Source organism: Nomascus leucogenys, chromosome 2 (assembly GCF_006542625.1).
Source record: "Nomascus leucogenys isolate Asia chromosome 2, Asia_NLE_v1, whole genome shotgun sequence".
Taxonomy (NCBI): domain Eukaryota; kingdom Metazoa; phylum Chordata; class Mammalia; order Primates; family Hylobatidae; genus Nomascus; species Nomascus leucogenys.
The window spans coordinates 111,980,871-112,001,744 of NC_044382.1; the positions used below are offsets into that span (position 1 = coordinate 111,980,871).

The following is a 20,874-nucleotide window of genomic DNA, read 5'->3' on the forward strand; positions in this document are numbered from 1 at the left end:
GCGGTGAGTGTTACAGCTCTTAAGGTGGCGCTTCTGGAATTTGTTCCTTCTGATGTTCGGATGTGTTCGGAGTTTCCTCCTTCTGGTGGGTTCGTGGTCTCGCTGCCTCAGGAGTGAAGCTGCAGACCTTCGCGGTAAGCGTTACAGTTCTTAAGGCTGCGCATCTGGAGTTGTTTGCTCCTCCCGGTGGGCTCGTGGTCTTGCTGGTTTCAGGAGTGAAGCTGCAGACCTTCACGGTGAGTGTTACAGCTTGTAAAAGCAGTGTGGACCCAAAGAGTGAGCAGTAGCAAGATTTATTGCAAAGAGCCAAAGAACAAACCCTCCACAGCCTGGAAAGGGACCCGAGCGTGTTGCCACTGGTGGCTTGGGCAGCCTGCTTTTATTCTCTTATCTGGCCCCACCCACATCCTGCTGATTGGTAGAGCCCAGTGGTCTGTTTTGACAGGGTGCTGATTGGTGCATTTACCATCCCTGAGCTAGACATAAAAGTCCTCCACGTCCCCATCAGATCAGTTAGATACAGAGTATGGGCACAAAGGTTCTCCAAGGCCCCACCAGAGCAGCCAGACACAGTGTCGATTGGGGCATCCACAAACCTGGAGCTAGACACACAGTGCTGATTGGTGTGTTTACAATCCCTGAGCTAGACATAAAGGTTCTCCACATCTCCACCAGACTCAGGAACCCAGCTGGCTTCATCCAGTGGATCCTGCACCGGGGCTGCAGGTGGAGCTGCCCGCCAGTCCTGCACCGTGCGCTCGCACTCCTCAGCCCTTGGGTGGTTGATCGGACTGGGCGCTGTGGAGCAGGGGGTGGCGCTCGTTGGGGAGGCTTGGGCCCGCACAGGAGCCCATGGAGTGGGTGGGAGGCTCAGGCATGGCGGGCCGCAGGTCCCGAGCCCTGCCCCGGGGAAGGCAGCTAAGGTCTGGTGAGAAATCGAGCGCAGCGCCGGTGGGCTGGCACTGCTGAGGGACCCAGTACACCCTCCGCAGCCGCTGGCCTGGGTGCTAAGCCCCTCACTGCCCAGGGCCGGAAGGGCCGGCCGACTGCTCCGAGTCGGGGGGCCCGCCAAGCCCAGGCCCACCCGGAACTCCAGCTGGCCTGCAAGCGCCGCGCACAGCCCCAGTTCCTGCTGGCCCCTCTCCCTCCACACCTCCCTGCAAGCTGAGGGAGCCGGCTCCTGCCTTGGCCAGCCCAGAAAGGGGCTCCCATAGTGCAGCGGTGGGCTGAAGGGCTCCTCAAGTGCTGCCAAAGTGGGAGCCCAGGCAGAGGAGGCGCCGAGAGCAAGGGCTGTGAGGACTGCCAGCACGCTGTCACCTCTCAATAGCTGACTCTAAAGTTAAATATTTTAAATAGCAGTAGGACATGGAAATATTCTAATAACGTGATAAAGTTATTGTGTTGAGTTTTAGTCATATTTGGGTAATAAATACTTTTAAATGAAAATGTAAAGCTAAATTACAGAAATGACTATAATTCATGCTATACTACGGACAGAGCTAAACGGTTGGTAAATTTGGAAAGACCGATGGAAAGGCTGGATCACTTATGAGATTAAATTCCCATTTTAAGTGAGTTAAAAAAGTGCAAGCATTTCAAATAGATCATGGTTTAATTAAGCATTCATTTTTCAATTCACTATATTATTTCATGGGCAACATGCTGATATTATTCACGTATTTTCACATTCCTGGATGGAACTGATTTATTATTTTGAGATTAGATACAAATGTACAGGAACAAAAATACTGCGTCATTAGAAATTTCCTCCTCAAATGCCCATAGATGCAGACCTTATTTACAATGCAATAAATACCTGAAATAGTTTCAAAGTTTGCAGGAAATCTATTCATGTCTATCCCTGAGTTTTTTATTCTGTGATATATTAATGGAAACATACACAGCATTCTTATATACTTTTAACATTTTACCCAATAAATTGTTTTCTTTTAAGTCCTCAAACCAGGCAGGAAGAAGAAATAACTTAGGTAAAACTAAACACAATAAAACCGATACAGCGCAAGGTAGACTTAGTCAAATTAGAAAAAATGTGAGCCATCACACAAAGGCCAATTATTCTTAGAAAAATATATAGATAGAGATGATTATTTCAGTAATCTGGGGATAATGTTCACCTCGTTTTAGCCTGAGTTATCTTGGCAAATTGAATTGTGTAGATTTTACTTTTTTCTGTAAATAACATAGCGAGTGACCCAAGTCCTCTGCTGTCATCTGACTGGTGACTTCCCTTTAACAGAGCATACATTGTGAAATGTGTAGATGAAGACATTTAGTGTCACTGCTTCTCTATTATCTTTTCAAAAGGTCATTGGAGAAGAGATAGTCAATGCTTGGCTCTTTAAGGTGTTTAGAACACTTCAAGAATTTCCTATACATGGAAAGATTTGGAAGAGTCCTTCATTCATAGGTGAGTGTGAGATTATCTGAAGGACTGCTTGTTTCTAGGACTTGGAGTCTGGAAGCATAGTTTCTCAAAATGTAGTGAATGAATTGCTGCTGGGACATAAGATTATTTTAGGTGGTAGGTGAACAAACACCTTTAAACTTTAATAGCTGAGATTTTTAAAATTTTAAATGTGAGGTAGAAAAATATAGCTAATTAAACACACTGGAGATTTAGTGAGATAACTGAAATTAGTAAATCTATAGATATATCTATTATTATATATATATATTAATACACCCCCCATAGTAGCATCACCACCTCCCTATACTCTTTCCCAAAGGTCACTGGAGAAGATAATGAGTCCTTGGCTGTTTAAGGGCAAGGTGTTTTGAACATTTTAAGAATTTCCTATACATGGAAATATTTGGAGGAGTCCTTCTTTCATAGGTACCATGTGCTAATATTATAATATTATATATAATATATACACACACTATAATAGTGACTACAGCAAATACCTGTGTTCTTTTTCATGATATATTAACATGTCTTACAAGGATATGGCAGCAAAATTATGAAGAGATTATACTCATGGCTAAACTTTGAGAAATACTGCTCTTAAAGATCAGTTAGGTAGATGATACATTCTTCATTCAGTTCGTATGTCTTCCCTCAGTCAGGGATACTGAGCATTTTGTTACTATCACCACCAATGAACAAGAGAGAGTACATCAGTATAACATTTTCCAACGAGAAAACATAAGCACTATGTAGTGCCTACTAATGTATTAGTTTGCTTATTTTGGTTTAAGGTAACACAAGAGTTGTTTTTAAATTGTAAATTGTGCAGAAAGTTAATCAGTTTGAAGCAGGGATTTTTTATTTCTGGCTACAAAATTTGAGTATCCAGGGGATTACATGTTGGATAAAGCTGTTTGCATATTTATTCTTCCAATTGTCTATTCAATAAATATTTATTAGGTTTCTATTTTTTCTTTCAGTTGACCATAAAACACTTATTATGATATACATGTTTTACAAAAATTATAGGCCTCGTTTTTGTTGATATCAAAGAAAAGAGACATGTCCACAATTGTTTGTTAGGTAAAATTACCTTAACAGATTTTTGTGCTTTTTTGTCATAAGAATAGAAAACAGTGTTTTGCAAGTTGTGGGTCATGCACCATCTGAAGGAAAGTCTCCTGAGATACTTCCCTTTCAACTTCTCTTGGCGGGGTCTGGAAGTCTACAATTTTAACTAATTTTTAGGTGATTTTTATTCATATTTCAAAGTTTAGGAGCCACTAAGAGAGTAGGTAATGAGTCTACTCTGTGCAGATTTTCACATGTAAATGGATGTTAAACATTCTCCTTAAATAATTATTAAACATGGTTCAACAATTTGAGGATTAGCTGATTGTTTTTATTCTTCTTTCATTCTCCAGTCCTTCAGCCCCTGCCCAAGGCATACACACATAGGTCTCTAACATTTTAAGCTAAAACTGCTTTGGAAAAAAATGGATTCTTCTATTATTATGTCCTTGTATAAACTTGAATATCACCCAAATGCAATGTTTTAATTTCACTTCATTTTCAAAATGCTTAAACAACACACACACACACACACACACACACACACACACACACACTAAACATGGAAGCTGAAAAACAAAGTATCTTCACAAAATACTACAGATTGAACATCTGACTATGCTTCAAGATATTTTCATTGATTCATTTGAGACATTTTCTGTTGAGCTGATCAAAAATTATCAGAACACTTGTCGGTTTTAGGATAATTTTACTGCTACTTCTAGCTGTACCCTGGCAAGTAAAAAAAATAAAGAAAAATGTAAACACATCTTGTTCTAATGCAGAGATGAATAGCACTGAAAGAGTCCCAGTGTGGCACTTCTGGATTTGGTCAACACGGCTGAAAAGCAACCTGGGACAAACAAGGGAAAATGGAGGGGAAATGTTCCCATAAATTCAAAATTAAGTTCCTTCTTCAATTTCCGTGAAACAAACTCCCTGTGGTGAACATCTGGCAGGCCATTAACTTTTGTTACTTTATTTTATTAAAAAATCTTAAGGTGAGAAAAATTTCTCTGTTTGGAGACTTGATTTAGCATTCAGGCTAAAAGTCTAGGCCATTGTGTTGTCATTTGCATGGTACCCATGATCCAATAGGGCATATCACACTTACAGCTTTTACTGTTTTCCATCAAAGGTTGCGGTTATTTGTCATTTTTAAGAGTCATTAATTATGAGTTATTTTTTAAATACATAAATCATCTGATCGGTGGCCCATATCTGCTGGAAGAAAAGTGACTGCAAGATTCTTCATACTTTACAGCTTCTTACTTGCATTTTTTCACTGCATTATTTTCTACAGGCGCTTGAACGTCAAAACTATTTACGTAGAACTTTTTCAATGATTCATCAGGAGGATGTGAACTGTTGATTGCACCATTTTCTTTATTTGCACAGCTGCTATAACCTTTAATCTAAATTATTTTCTTACTCTCTTTCTCTTTTCTTTCTCTTATTTTTTTCTTTTGTGAGCTAATTGTCACTTTCTTAAGTAAACATTCGTATTTCACTACCAGAACTATTCTTGCACATTACTTTTAAGCCATTGCAATTGCTTATTAGTCAGGTTATTTACTGTGAAAAGTGCTGAGTAAATGTTAAACAAATGAAAATTATTTATTTTTTCCTAAGTATAATGTAATTTATGAACTTGCATCTTTGTATTTCCTGGATTATATGTGTGCATCTATCTGTCTATCTAATCTCATCTATCTTTCTTATTTAACATATGAAGTGTGTTAGTCTGTTCTCATGCTGCTAATAAATACATACCCAAGACTGGATAATTTATAAAGGATTAAGGTTTAATGGTCTCACAGTTCCACATGGTTGGGGAGGCCTCACAATCATGGCAGAAGACAAAGGAAGAGCAAAGGGACACCTTACATGGCGGCAAGCAAGAGAGTGTGTGCAGGGGACCTCCCATTTATAAAAACATCAGCTCTCATGAGACTTATTCACTATCATGAGAGCAGCACGGGAAAGACCCACTCCCATGCCTCAATTACCTCCCATCGGGTCCTTCCCATGACACATGGGAATTATGGGAACTACAATTCAAGATGAGATTTGGGTGGGGACACAGCCAAACCATATCATGAGGTTTAAATAAAGCAGTCGTAAGTTAAAAAATGTACTTAATTTTATGAATAAATCTAATAAGTGTTTTCCCCCTACAGCAATACACAAGTATAGTTTCTACTTATTATAATTGCCTTGCCCCAGACAGTGATACAGTACTTATGGCAAGCTGCTAACTGATCCTCAATCTTTTATAAGTAAAAACATACACATTTTCTTCTTCTTTTAGCTTTTTGTTAAATGAAATGCAGAAAAACTTCAATACTGTTTTCTGAAACAATTATAATAGCTAGTTTTTAGTTTATAAAACAGATTACATTATTAATTTCAAAATGTAGGAGATTAAGTATAAGCTGAATTTTGTGTTTTGGTTGTGGATTCTAATATGACACATAGTGAGTTACATTTAAAAATACGAAGACAGGCTTATTTATATTTTTCCCCAATAGTCTCAGCTTAACTAAATATCTACATCTATACATATCAATGTATAAAATGCTCTGCTGTTTGCAGAATGAATTTTATAGAACCCCTTTGAATTTGGCAGTAGCTCCAGAAATTGAGTCTGGAATGGTATGATTATGGAAATGAGAAATCAGCAGGACAGATAGCATTTTGAAAACGGAAGAGTGAGGTTCAGATTTCAAAGATTTTTATGAGGTTGTATAAAGAGCAAAAGCAAAGTTCTATGATTCTAAATATGCTGCTCTTTCCAAAATGGTGAGTTTTATTGTTTTTAATATTTTTAAACTTGTTTGAGGTATTTTAAAACACACATATGAAGTAGAGTATAAAAATTAAAACAATTTTATATGTATAATTGAACCTTATAACTTCTCGAGAAAAATAGGAGATCCATAAAGAATTTCACTTTTGTATTGCTTTTTAATTATATCTATAATATAAGAATACTTTATAAGCTATTCCAAAACCCAGATGTATATAGAATTAAAACATGAAAGCCCACTTTTAGGCTCTCAAAAGCAAATTCTATTTCCTTCTGCCAATACAACTGCAATTTTCTTATCTATTTACTGGTACTTAATTTTCTTTTTTCACTTAAAATATATCTTGGAGTTCTTTTCGCACAATTTATTTTGTTCTTTTTAATTAATTCATAGTTTCTGTAGTAAAGATATGATATCATTTTGAGACTGGAGAGTTCCCTGGCCTTCGTTCCAGATCATGCAACAGGGGTGTGGCTCTCTGTTCAGCCACAGCAAGCTCAAACCCCTTATGGGAGGGGAAGCATGCAGACAGGGAAGTGCAGGAGCCAGGATGAATGGCCTGGGCTCCAGCCCCATGGCAGTGTCTAGGGGTGGGTGTGTGTGACTCCTGAAGCCCAAGTGGGCATGTGTTACAACGCATTCTCTCAGCTTTGCCATCCACAGACAGCTTGTGTTAACCAGCTCAGTGTCCTCTCCTTACCCAGGTCCTTGTCCAACGTCCAGGAAGAATCAGGTCACATACAGACTTGAAGGATGAATGCAGAGGTTTTATTGAGTGGTAGAGGTGGCTCTCAGCAGGATGGATGGGAAGCTGGAAAGGGGATGGGTGGGAAGATCATCTTCCCCTGGAGTTTGGCTGCCCAAAGGCCGATCTCCTCTCCATTTGTCCCCAGCCGAACTCCTCTCGGTGTACAGATGCTCCTTCTTTTTTCTCCTTCTCTGCGACGCTGTTCTGCCATTCGTCTGCTTGCCTTCTCCTGGAGCTTGAGGTTCAGGGTTTGTATGGGTACAGGATAGGGGACATGACGGACCAAAAGGCAACTTTTTGAGTGCGAAAACAGGAATGCCTGTTCTCACTTAGGGCTGTGGTTTCCAGGCTTGAGGGTGGGGCTTACGTGGGGGAACCATCCTCTCCTACCCAGTATTTCCCTGTCTCCTGTCCGTACCAATTTTATTTATAATTTCTTCATTGTTGAGAATTTTGTCTATATTTTTGCTATTAATAAATTATTCTTTAATGAACTTCTTTTTCATATCTCTGAGTGCACAAGTTAGTTTTTTTTTCTTTCTTTCTTTTATTCAAAGATGGAGTCTCGCCTTGTCACCCAGGCTGGAGTAGAGTGACGTGATCTTGGCTCACTGCAATCTCTGCCTCCCAGGTTCAAGTGATTCTCCTGCCTCAGCCTCCTGAGTAGCTGGGACTACAGGCTCGTGCACCATCATGCCAGGCTAAGTTTTGTGTTTTTTAGCAGAGATGGGGTTTCACTATATGTTGGCCAGGCTGGTCTCAAACTCCTGACCTCAGGTGATCTGCCCCCTTCTCTCTGGGATTAGAGGCATGAGCCACCGTGCCTGGCCCAAAAGTGAATATTTCTAACAGGTATATTTCTAGAGGCACGACTATTTGTTTGCCATCATGCTCACATTTGAGTTTGATACATCCTGCCATAGTACTTTGTCCTATCAACAGTGTATAGGTGACCATTCGTCTCCACCAGTGCCAAACCAGATATAACCAATACTAATAATTACATCTTATTTTTTATTTTCTTGATCACTAGTTGTGCTGATTGGTTTTTAAATATTTATTTTCTCTTAGAAGTACGTATCCCTATTTTGACGATTTTTCTATAAGATTTTTTTTTTCCATATTGGCATGTAGAAAGACATTTTTTTTTTGAGACAGAGTCTTGCTCTGTCCCCCAGGCTGGAGTGCAGTGGTGTGATCTTGGCTCACTGCAATCTCCGCCTCCTGGGTTCAAGCAATTCTCCTGCCTCAGCCTCCTGAGTAGCTGGGACTACAGGCATGTGCTACCACATCCAGCTAATTTTTGTATGTTTAGTAGAGACGGGGCTTCACCATGTTTGCCAGGGTGGTCTCGAACTCCTGACCTCGTCATCCACCTGCCTTGGCCTCCCAAAGTTTTGGGATTACAGGTGAGAGTCACCATGCCTGGCTGGTATGTAGAAATAATCTAGCTGAAATCTAGACATAAAGGCAGAAGAGTGAGGTAACTTCCCAGTCCTATGTTTTTTCAACTACAGTAAAGGCATCTGCTTCATAGTAAGGGCCGAATAATTTTTAGCTATTTTTATTAATCTTCTATGACTATGTATTGAAATCCACAGTGCTCTTTCTAAAGAAGGCTATTATTAAGATTCTTTACAGAATACAAAAGTACAAAATAGGATAGACATGTTCCCAAAATGTTACCTATATGTATTTCTATTACTTGATATGCAGATACCTAAAGGGAATCATTAAGAGGGTCTGTGGGCACTTGCCACATTTTAAGTAGAAACTCATTATTTGATGAATTTAATCAACATTGACAAAGGGAAGTTTTCTCAGGTCTCCTCTCCAAATGTATATCTATCTGATTTATCTAAATGTACCTATTATTTAATCAGATAATTGCTGATCTTTAATGAATTTATTATTTGTAGATATAATTAATGTATGTAGAAGATTTATGGAAATTAATTTTAAATTTGTTACACTTTCAGCTTACTGGTTAAGTTTTGTGGAGTTCCACTATTGTCTATTTTCTTTGACTTTCTTTGAAATTTTAGTTCCAGAGTGTTTATTCTGTGTATAGGTATGTGTACACACACACATATACATATAATATACACACAAAATATATATGTGTATGTGTGTATTTGCATATTTTATCAGAAAAACATTATTTAGAGAAATGGAGGATAGATGAACCTCAATCTGACCAGCAGACATGCCTTTTTCTTGAAGAAAGAGAATCTAATACTAGTGTCTATGCAGACAGATTTTGACAGGTAATTTTCTTTTATTAAAGAATATGTAAAGTCTTTTTCCCTTATAACTTTTCATCATTGTAATTCCCTAAAATTACTAATAATCTCCAAAGACTCTTCCATACTTTTATCACCTTGCTCTTTTCATCTTCCTTCAAGTTGCTTATGCTATTGCTACTTTATTTCAAAACTTGCTTCTTACCCACTTTATCTGCCAACTGAGGTTTTACCTTCTGAGGCTCTTCGAGTTGCCTTTTCTTGCCAGCTGGCTGCATGCTCTCAACATGCTTCTGTACACTCACTCTCTGCCTTTTCATCTTTCAGTTTATACCATCTCTCTTTCCTCTCTTCTTCAGCTGCACTGAGCTTGTTTTATTTTGTGTGCATAGACAGAAAATGCCCTTATGACAAGAAATGCCACTGCTAATCTTATTTTCCATTTCTATTGTATATTTTATTAAATATTTTTGTTTCATTTTTTAACCTATGTACTGACACAGTGCCAGGCTTATTTCAAGATTTTAAACTCAGTCAACACCAGCTGCCATGTGTTAAACTAGGAGGAAAAAAAAAGACATCAAACAGAATAAGAATTACTGGAAATCAACGGCACTTTCTGGATGAAGGACTTTGGTAATTGAATTGTTACATAGCCACTAGGTTTAGGCAAAGGAATACAAAATGCCCAAGATAAAACTGAGGTGAATTGCTGAGTCTGTTAAACTAGATTCAAATAATTTGCTCCTGTGATAGAACCTATTCCTATAGAAAGGCATCATATGACTGAACCTGAAAATAAAATTACTGTCAGATATAAAGCTCGTTGTGAACACAGTAGCAGTGCTAGAAATGTAGAACATTAAAAAATATAACCAAGTGCCCAGTTATGATTTACCATCGGCATCAGGAAACAAACATATTGCATAGGCATTAGGTTTAGAGCAACTTTTTTTTCTATGTATGTTAATAGGAATAAGCAAATGGAGAGATTAAACTTTTTTCTGTTTCTGACATGCTACTGAATACATTGAGGCCAGCCTAGAATTTTAAAACTTCTTGAAAATATATTTTCAGCATTTCTATTCCAGGATAACTCTTTGCACATTTTGATGTAAATGTTTCCTCGTTTAAATAACCCTGCACATACGTGTGTGTGCACTATAAGGTTAAAAAAAAAAGTCAAATAAGATTGCTTTGCTCCAGAAAGAACTGTTGATATATAATGATAAAAAGTAAAATTAAATATTAAATGCAATGAGAAATACAGGTTTAAATTGGTTCACAGTAACACATTGCAATTATCTTTTCCAAAGACAGAGGTCATTACTGAATTAATATTTGAAAAATTCTTTCTATTTATAGGCCTTCAAAATGGTGTACTCTTGTTTTGAAACTTGGAGAATGCCTTAACACATTGTTTGCAGGCCAGATTCCTTGTTTCAGCTGTAAGAATAGGTTGGCTGGTCTTCCACAGAAATAACAACTTTGGTTCTTTAGGGTCTGATGTCTTACATTCTGGAAGAAAGAGGAAATTTAAGTTTTTTTTTTCTATAAAAATATGGTAACCTTAAAAATGAACAAAACAAAGTGTTGGTATGATATTTAAGTATATAATTACACAATAAATTTGGAGTTTTATGTAGTCTAGATCACATTAATATTGGTCTTTTTCAATCCATTCTATAAAGATGTATACCTCATCAAACATAAATTGCCATTTCTTTATATATCAGTGTAATTTGACTACTTTTATTTCAAAAACCACAATTCTCCTATGGGTTTTTTCTAGTTACGTCTTGTGAAAGAGGAGAATTTATGCTAAGGCCATCCCAATTTCTCTGCATTTCTTGAGGACTGGAAATTACTAGTAGATAAGTGATTCTTATGGAAAGCTAAGTGCACATTGAACTTATAAAGCTATTAAAAAAAAAAACAGGGCAGTCTTGGAATTAAAGTCCTGCTATGTCTGCTTCAGGTGCTTTTTACTTTATCTTTATCATTATAATTGGGAAGACTCAAGACTGGAGTAGCAAATGATTAGTCAAGCCTGCAATTTCAATTCAGTGTTGGAGATGTGGGTGAACATCCTTGTTTGCTCAGGGATTTTTGACTCCAGTTCTCCTGTCATTGTCCTGTACTTTTCCAAATGTTAAAAACATACCATTGGAATAACATTCAATATGACAATATTTTGCGTACAAGATAACAATGTCAATATGGAGAAATCACAATATATTAATAGCTAGATCTATATATTTTATGACCAAGTTGAAAGAACAACGGTAGCTAAAGATAAATAACATATAGCTTTTGTTACATGCTGAATTACTGGGAACATTACATTTTCTTATATATTCTATTGCACAGGTAGGGAATCAGAACACTTTTGATGTGTTTGTGGATGGTTTGTGTTTGGAACAAAAAGATGCAGTTTTCTCTCTCTCTATATATATATTTTTTCATTTTATCCAAACTGGTAAATGTTTCCTCTCCCTTTTCTACTGACAGTGATAATACCGTTTAGATCACTGAGGATATATATTTCCTAGGAGCTCAGATTATAATAATATAATATTTATATAAAACCTTGCAATTTATACAAATCTTCATATTTATCATCTACTTAGTGTGGTCTTTATTGTGTGTGCCATGCATTTTTATTCCTTAATATTAAAGAACTAAAAGGAAGACAGTTTACTTAATGTAGCCTAGCTTTCCTCAACCTATTTAATACTGTTTTCTGTAAACCAGGTTACTGATCCCATGAAAAATTCCAAAGGTAAAAATCATAAAGACAATAAAAGGACTAATCAATTTGAATACAAAATAAATTTTATGTTTCTGAGTGGAGTAACTAAAACCCAAATAGAGTAATGAGGAGAATAATGATGCAATAGCATGATATTTTGAATTGTTATCTATAACTTATTTTTAACAGTTTCCTTCTCCTATGGAAACTTTCTTCATTCAGAAGCTCAGCATTCACCTGCCTTGTTTCAGAAAAGGGATAAGACCACAGAAAGCAGAGAAAACAGAGCACATTAATTCTGAATTTTCACATTCAAGTAGCCAATTCAAATTGATAGCCAAGGGTTATGGCTCCTTTTTACCTCCTATACTCCAAGAAGAAAAATAATTGTGCCACAAAATAATAAATATGTAGATAGGATGGATTCCTAAGGAAAAGGTGTTGGGAGCCATTGCTTGCCAGGAATGGGCCTGGGTGAAGCAATAATGTTTTGGGGCAATCTGGGGACATAGATGCCTCGTCCTTCCCTTTCTGAATAAAGCACAATGTTAGGACCCAGAGAAGGCTTTAAGACATGTTTGGTCAGGGATAAACAGATGGAGTGCAGAAGTTTCATGCTTCACTATGGGCCCCAAATAACAGAATGAGCCCCTGTATCTCTGGCTAAGTCATATAAGTAAATGAAAGGACAGGAGTTTCTGAAGAAGCCCTGCAGCTGGAAAAGGGCTAGTTTAATTGTACCTACCTGGACTGATGTTTGTGGACCTACTGGAGTTAAATGTAGCTGAAGTCTCTGTTTAAATGGTTGTCTTCCCTGCCCTGGCACAGCCTCTTGAAATCTAATGCAATCTTGGGTAAAGAAGCCTAAAATGATTGCAGTTATGCCTGAATTGCTGAGTTGAATGAGGTTAATAAGTAGAGGATTTTTTGATAATATAGATTTGGCAGATTAAAGTTCTTACCTATTATAAGAACAAGGTTTTCTTTCCCTGAGGCTAAAGGAGATTCCGTAACAACATGGTAAGAGGGTATCAAGACAAATCTAGTAGAGTTTAGACAGTGGTGGGTATCTGAGAAGGAGAAGGGCCTCACACTACATCTCCCAGCCTGAGCCGGAGGAATGGAGACAGAAATTCTAAGTAGGGTGCATGTACAAGTGGTCCCAGGACTTTATTTCTTCCTCATTTCAGGGTAATGCTCAGGGAGGTGGCAACATGGCATCAGAAACAAGCCCCGAATAGAGAAGGTCTTAGGAAAACTTGGCAGAGTTTCTGGGCACCTGTGATAGCCTGGGAGGGGTGGAAGATGCACACCAGTGGCAGAGGAATAGACAGAAACTTGGCTCCACAGACTTAAGTGGTGCTTGTCAAAGAAAAGTCCTGTGGACCGCAGAAGGATACTAATATATTAGGAAAACCTGGGCTTGACTTGATGGTTTGGAAAGACAAATGATTTAAAATAATGTGCATGAACTAAGACTGAAGGAACGATGTGACCAGAGGCACCTCAGTAGATGCTCAGGGCATACCTAACGATCCCGGCAAAGTACACCTTTACACTGCGCACTCATTCTTTTAATCTGTGAACACATTCCAGAGGTAGGAAATAGGAGAATGGGGAGATGGTGGTGAATTGCCTAGATTAAGTTCTACCACAGGGAGGAATCTGGACTCCAAATAAAATTATTTTTTAGAAAACTATAATTACATTTCTCGATCAACTGAGTTTATGAAATGTGATTTATAATACTTTTCATTTACATGCCATTTTACACTTTTCAAAGTATATTCTTTTACTTCAGATGCACATCTGCAGCAGTAGGTGCTAGCAAAACGTATTTTATTTTACCCATGCTGTTAAAATGGAATCTTTACAATTGAGACCTACTGAAACTAGGCATTTTAAAAGCCTCTGAAATTAGAATCTTTGTTCTTTCTTTTTCGGAATTTTAGAATATTCTAGTAGTCTGAAAAACTAGATCTTAATGTTCTTCTAACTTTTCTGAGTAATGGCTGTTCTTGATCAGAATAATTTAGGAAATCAATACAAGGAGCTAGGCATCAAAAGTCAATTCTGATCCTTATATTGTCGTTAAGTGACTTTTAAAATAGATTACTGTGATCGTTTTGCTTGAATTTCTATTGCTATGAAAAAATTTTAAGTAATAAACATGAATCACTTTATTATAGGGAATTGCTAATTCATCATTTTATGCTTAAAAAAAATATCTTCCAAAGCAGGGACATTTTATGTAGGCCTGGTAATTGTTAAAATACAATCTACATAAAATGTTATTAAGGGCTGGGCATGGTGGCTCACGCCTGTAATCCCAGCACTTTGGGAGGCGGAGACCAGTCTGGCCAATATGGTGAAACCCCGTCTCTACTAAAAATACAAAAATTAGCCAGGCATGGTGACACACGCCTGTAGTCCCAGCTACTTGGGAGGCTGAGACAAGAGAATCACTTGAACCCAGAGGTGGAGGTTGCAGTGAGCCAAGATTGCACCACTGCACTCCAGCCTGGGTGACAGAGCAAGACTCCATCTAAAAAAAAAAAAAGTTATTAATGCCTTGACATATTTGCCATTAATTCAAAAGGTTAAAAGGTTAAGTGAAACTAAATACAAATTTAAATAAAAAGCTGGGCATATGCACTGGGCCAAAAGAGTTACAAGTTACTTGTAATTAAATGTTTAATGTTATTTATATTTGATGACTGTGATGCAACTATAAAGGCATGCTACAAAAGAATGGATGATTTTGATAAGTTGTTTAAAGTAGTATTTTATTAGTCTTAGATATTGTTTTAATGGGTTTGAATATCAATTGTATGTTATGCTATAGTTCATACTTCTGACTTTTATTTCATGGCTCGTATGTGGATTTTAATCTCATATTCTGAGGATAGTCTTTTAACTGATTCAGAATTTTTTGTACTTCTGCTAGTTATGCTTTTGTTGAACTGTCTTAAAAATGCACATTCAATTAAATTGGCTTCTTTCAATTGTTCCATATAATGATGTTTCTATAAAAGATACAATTTTAAAAAGGGCTGCCTATGACTTTCATGTCTAATTTCTTTTCATTCAGCTTAGCTGATGATAGCATAATTTTGAATTTCACAAGAGTACCAGTTGGTTTATTTCAGTTGGAGGCTAAATTTACAGGAACTTATGGAAACTCCAGGAAATTCACATCATTCAATTACTTGACTCTCTCAACAGCCACATCTTCCTCACACAAAAAGGATTTGTGTAGAGTAAGAGCTAAACACCTGCAAATGGACATGAAAAGAACATGAAAAACAGATAATACATACAGAAACCTGAGTGATTTTTAAAAAATTTTAAATATAATCATATTATTTCCCTCTTAAAATGTATTAGGGCTTTCTGTGGCATAAGAATAAAGTGAAAAAAAAAACAACTCATCATTACCTATAGGACCTGTCATGTCCCGTTCCCTGCTTACCCCTCAAAGTTCACTTGTCATCTTTTTGTCTCTTCCTGTAGCTTTATTGGACTTTTATGATAACTTCAGTGTCCTATGCCCTTTTTAGCCTTTGTTCCTTTGCATGTACTGATCCCCAAAGCCTGAAAACTCTTCTCCCTATCCTCTTCAATCTGGCTAACTCTTATGTGTCCTTCAAGTCTCAGCTTCAAATATCATTTCTTCTGTGAAGACTCTTCTGACACTTCAAACAGAATTAGGTTATTGCTCTTGAATAGAACTTTTTTTGTGGCTGTTCCCTATCACCTACCTCAGATCTTGACATACTAAGGGCATTCAAGAATGCCTCTTGACTGAGGAATCTTAGGAATTATGAGGCCTCTCCGATTAGATTTAAGTATAGAAACATCTTTATGTGGGAGTTATTGAGGTTCCTGCTGTTTCACCACTTAGTCATATTTCTTACCTTACAATTGTAAGCTTCCATTCAGAATTAGTATCCAGGTGCAGTTTGAGAGCTCTTGATCACCAAATATGTAGCTCTAACCTTCAAAACTCAAATGCCAAGTCTTTCTTATTTTCTCTTTTCTTGATACCCATCATGAAGACTGGGAAATAGAGAGCTGGAAGGAGGTTGAGCAGAAGAGCTCAGACATACCCTGAAAAAATTCCACATTTATGAGACCCAAAAACAAGGCAATAGAACACGCCTCATTTTGGCCATCAGATATAGGATCTACTTCCTAACTTATTTTATGCCCTGATAAAAATGGGTAGAAGAGTATGAAGACAGACAAGGGTAAATTAATCAGTCTGCAAGTCTACCCAGAGGCTGCATGATAAGCATTGCATCATGGTTTATTTATATCTGTGGAAAAAGAAACTATGATTTTAATAATAATACATTTTCTGTTTTCATAATTTTATTTTCTAGTTCAGGTTTTTTTTCTCTCTTTCTTCATTCATTGTGTCGTGAGCGTCCTGTGACAGTGGCCCAGCTGGCTAAACAGCAGTCTGAAAACTCAGGTGCTGTGGAGCCTATTCCCTGCTGGGCTTTTAACTTGCTGTGTAACCTTGAACATACTTCTTAATATCTCTGTGCTCCAACGTCAGGATTTGTAACATAGTGGAAAAAAGTATTAAACTGCAGGCATATTTGTGAAGAAACGCTAGTAAATGTGGTTGAAAAGCTCTTTGAACATATAAAGTCCTAACCATAAGAAAAAGAGGAAATCAGCCAAAAGAACAACTGAGAATGCCCTTAAATGTACTTAGCTGTTGATGGAGAGATTTAGGTCTGATGTGTGGAAAATTTTCCTGACAGTGGATTGTTAAAATAGGCTACCTCTTTGGCTTATAATATTTTCCTGCTGTTTCACATTTTATTATGTCAATGACAATCTCCCATCAAGGTATATGTGGAAGCTATAAAATAGAAACTGTGCCATACCTTGTTATACGAGATATGGCCAGGTTTTGAGTTAACGGTCTTCATTAGTGATCAATTTTCATCTGTATCTTAGACAATTACTAGGCAGAATCTGTCAAGTAAATAACATTGTTTGGTGGCTCCAGAATTTCACAGCTTAAAGTGTGGTCTTCTTAACAAAATAGTCAACCCAGAAATCCGAAGTTGTAGAAATTGAGGCATTTGAGACCAGGGAAAGGGTATTTTTATTTATTTATTTTTAGTCAAAGGTCCTTCTTGGGGCTGCAGAAATCACATCCTAAGTGATCGCTTGTTTTCAGCTTAATTCCAAATTTATTATCCGATCTATTTAACCTCTTTCTTGAGTACATGGTAAAGAGTTGGCATCTGAGAAGAGATACATTTCTGGAGGGAAAGTTTAAAATAGTGATTTAGGAATTAAAATGTGTACATAAAATATTATCTAAAGGGATTTTTAAAATTTACTTTTAGATGTCATATAATGAATTCATAGAAACAGATTCGTTTCCAGAATGTTACTATTGCTCTCCTAAACTTTAATATTAAAGTTTATTACAGCTTCTTTTTTCTATTTGGAACATTAGTCTTCTATATGTGTGCAAAAACAAATACCCTACCTTAAAAATCAAATAATGTTTTTGCAGTTATACCCAAACATGATAAGGTAATAATATTGATGATATTAACAAGATATAAAATCCAATGTAAAAATCCTACTGCATTAGTATATGGTTGGTTTTTTTTTTTTTTTTTTGCATTTTTTAAGATTGTCCTAAATATGTCCGCCGGGCGCAGTGGCTCACGCCTGTAATCCCAGCACTTTGGGAGGCCGCGGCAAGCGGATCACGAGGTCAGGAGATCGAGACCATCCTGGCTATCACTGTGAAACCCCGTCTCTACTAAAAATACAAAAACAAAATTAGCCGAGCGTGGGGGCGGGCGCCTGTAGTCCCAGCTACTGGGGAGGCTGAGGCGGGAGAATGGCGAGAACCCGGGAGGCGGAGCCGGAGCTCAGCGAGCCGAGCTTGCGCTACTGCACTCCAGCCTAGGAGATAGAGCAAGACTCCGTCAAAAAAAAAAAAAAAAAAAAAAATTGTCCTAAATCTGTCACAAACTCTGATGGATGTGCATAATATTACCATTAATTTATCATAAGTAAATCTTGTGATGCTTACACAGAAGAAAGGAGTCTGAAGATTGTGAGATCACTTTGGTTTATCCATAGCTTTTATTTTGCAATTTCAGTAACTTATCTCAAGTTTCAGTCTCTAACTTGTCCTCCCTTGATAAAGATTTTTTAAGGAATGTAAAAACATTATTTTCAATACATCAGTAAACTTGCAGTGTTTCCTAATTAAAATCTAAACCTTCAGGCATATAGCTTTTAATTGTGACTAATGTGAAATAAAATTAAATTTGGCCTAAAGCTGTCTCTGTGGATAGCAAACTATGACCTAACTTAGTATATAAGCAAACTGCAACCTAACTTAAAGATGTAAACAAACTGCAACCTAAATTAAGAGTATATTCTTATAACAAATAGCTGAGTCACAGCCAATCACAGCAGCCACGATTCAGCTAATAATCAGAGGCCGCCAACTATTCAGACCAGGCTCATATAAGGGAAACACCTAGCTATAACCAATCTATTTCTGTATGTCACTTTCTTTTTCTGTCTATAAATATTGCCTGCCCACATTGCTGGGTCGAGCTCTGTGAACCTCTTCTGGTTCTGAGTGCTTCCTGATCTGTGAATCATTATTTGCTCAAACTCTGCTAAATTTAATTTGTCTAAAATTTTTAAGAGTATATTTTATGGCATTCTAGTTGTTTAATTGTTGAAAATATAGTGCAGGCTTTCCTTAACATATATCACAGACAGCTTTCTGAGTTATGGTCACAGCACAATCGACTATCAAATTGAAACGGTTTCCCTTTATACCCTCAGCCTTGAAGTTTTTTCTTGATATGACCTTTGTCTTTCTGTTTTCAATTTCCAAATTTTTAAGTGGCAAAATTACAATTTTTTTCCTTTTCATTATAACATGATTAAAAAATCCCCAATCAATACTCAATACAACATTTACTATTAATAACATTTTAGGCTTATCATGGAGTTTCTTTTATGATCAGAGTAAGCATGTTATTTTCCAAGAGGAATATACAAACTTTTCCTTTTGAAAGCATAGGTTAAAATGAGGGAATCTTTATAAAAGTGAATGGAGGAAGAGCACAACCAATGAAGCCAGAAGATGTATTTTACTTAGAAAAGCAGACACAAGGCCGGGCGCGGTGGCTCACGGTTGTAATCCCAGCACTTTGGGAGGCCGAGGCGGGCGGATCACGAGGTCAGGAGATCGAGACCACGGTGAAACCCCGTCTCTACTAAAAATACAAAAAATTAGCCGGGCGTGGTGGTGGGCGCCTGTAGTCCCAGCTACACGGAGAGGCTGAGGCAGGAGAATGGCGTGAACCCGGGAGGCGGAGCTTGCAGTGAGCCGAGATTGTGCCACTGCACTCCAGCCTGGGCGACAGAGCGAGACTCCGTCTCAAAAAAAAAAAAAAAAAAAGAAAAGCAGACACAAAATTTATAGTGCCCTCTTTAAATAATACATTAGTTTGACCCTGCTGTGCTATATATTTTTATATATTTAATGTGAACTTGGGGACTCATTTAGGTTTGGACCAAGCTAGTTTTACCTGTGTCTATACCAGGGAAGTTGTTGCTGCTTACAGGACAGAAAGAAGCAGTGACTCATACATGTCAATCCTCTGAGACAAGTTGAGTTTTATTAACTGCCACAAAACATTTTCTTTGTGTAGGGTCCAAAGCAGCATTCAATATATTTAGGAGCTTTGTCATATGGCATACGTTCTACTGGTCATTAATAATATTAATACTTCTATATTTTATGTGATTAATAAAATTGAAATTATGTGCTTTGTTATAATGGAAAGTGAAGAACTGATCATCATTTCCTGAAATATACTCTATTGGTTTAAAAATAAACCACCAAATAAATACCTTGCCTTCAAATTTAAGCTATAGGAAAACTCTTTTCTCTAGACCTGATTTACACATACGATCAGGATTTGTTTTCTTCTTCCTTTTTTTTGTAAGAATTGACTAGTTAATGTTTACAAAGTATTTTGAAGGTATAAAGTGCTGTGCAAGTGCTAAGCCCAATAAAAAGTATTTTATACAAAATCTGAGAGCCGACTTGTACAGCATCCAGCTTTGTGAGTGAATAGAGTAAAGACGATTAAAATCAACATCATTTGTAATTTAAAATACCATGAACAACAAAGAGGATCCAACTATTGCTTTCGTTTGGCAGGCTGCAAATATAGATTGCTGAACAGTGGTAGTCTGTCAATATAAAGCAGTTAGCACTTCACTAAATAACTTGAGAATTGTCTACTTTAGGAAAAGAAATATGAAATCAGATTTGGTGTAATATTATTATTTTAATGGATTAACTATATCATTATTAAAAAGAAAACTACAACTCAACAAAATCCACGGAAGTCTTTGCTATAGAACTTACCAGTGTGGTGAATGTTCACAAAGATGAAACCCTTTCCGTGAAGCCTTTCCCTAGCTCCACCCATCTTGAATGTGCAGAGGGCTGATGACAGAATTCAATTGCATGGAAGAAAGAAAGCATTGTATTCAAAGAAAGCATTATATTCAAAGAAAGTATTGAGAATAGATAAAAGGTTTGTTGGTCACAGACCACTCGTGAGGTGGGGCTTTGGAATGCAGGTTTCCACAATCCTAGTTTCATAAAATGAAAAATATTTTATAGTACTCTAATAAATGGTGATTGAGTCCACAAAATATTCTTAGAACTTTGAAGGAATGCTTTTACTTACTGTATTTTTATAAAACCAGTTCTAAAAAATAATTTAACTCTGCTC

At 37.1% G+C, this 20,874-nt stretch overlaps 1 long non-coding RNA gene across 2 annotated transcripts; it reads right to left on the reverse strand.

The window, feature by feature from the left end:
- Positions 1–9,735: 9,735 nt before the first annotated feature.
- Positions 9,736–20,561, reverse strand: LOC115837536. 2 transcript variants are annotated; one of them, XR_004032549.1, is made up of 3 exons: positions 20,502–20,561; positions 15,970–16,162; positions 9,736–10,818 (listed from the first exon to the last, which is right to left on the reverse strand). It is a non-coding gene; the product is annotated as an uncharacterized LOC115837536 (long non-coding RNA). The 2 variants fall into 2 exon arrangements; XR_004032550.1 differs by lacking the exon at positions 20,502–20,561 and adding an exon at positions 16,954–17,061.
- Positions 20,562–20,874: the final 313 nt, after the last annotated feature.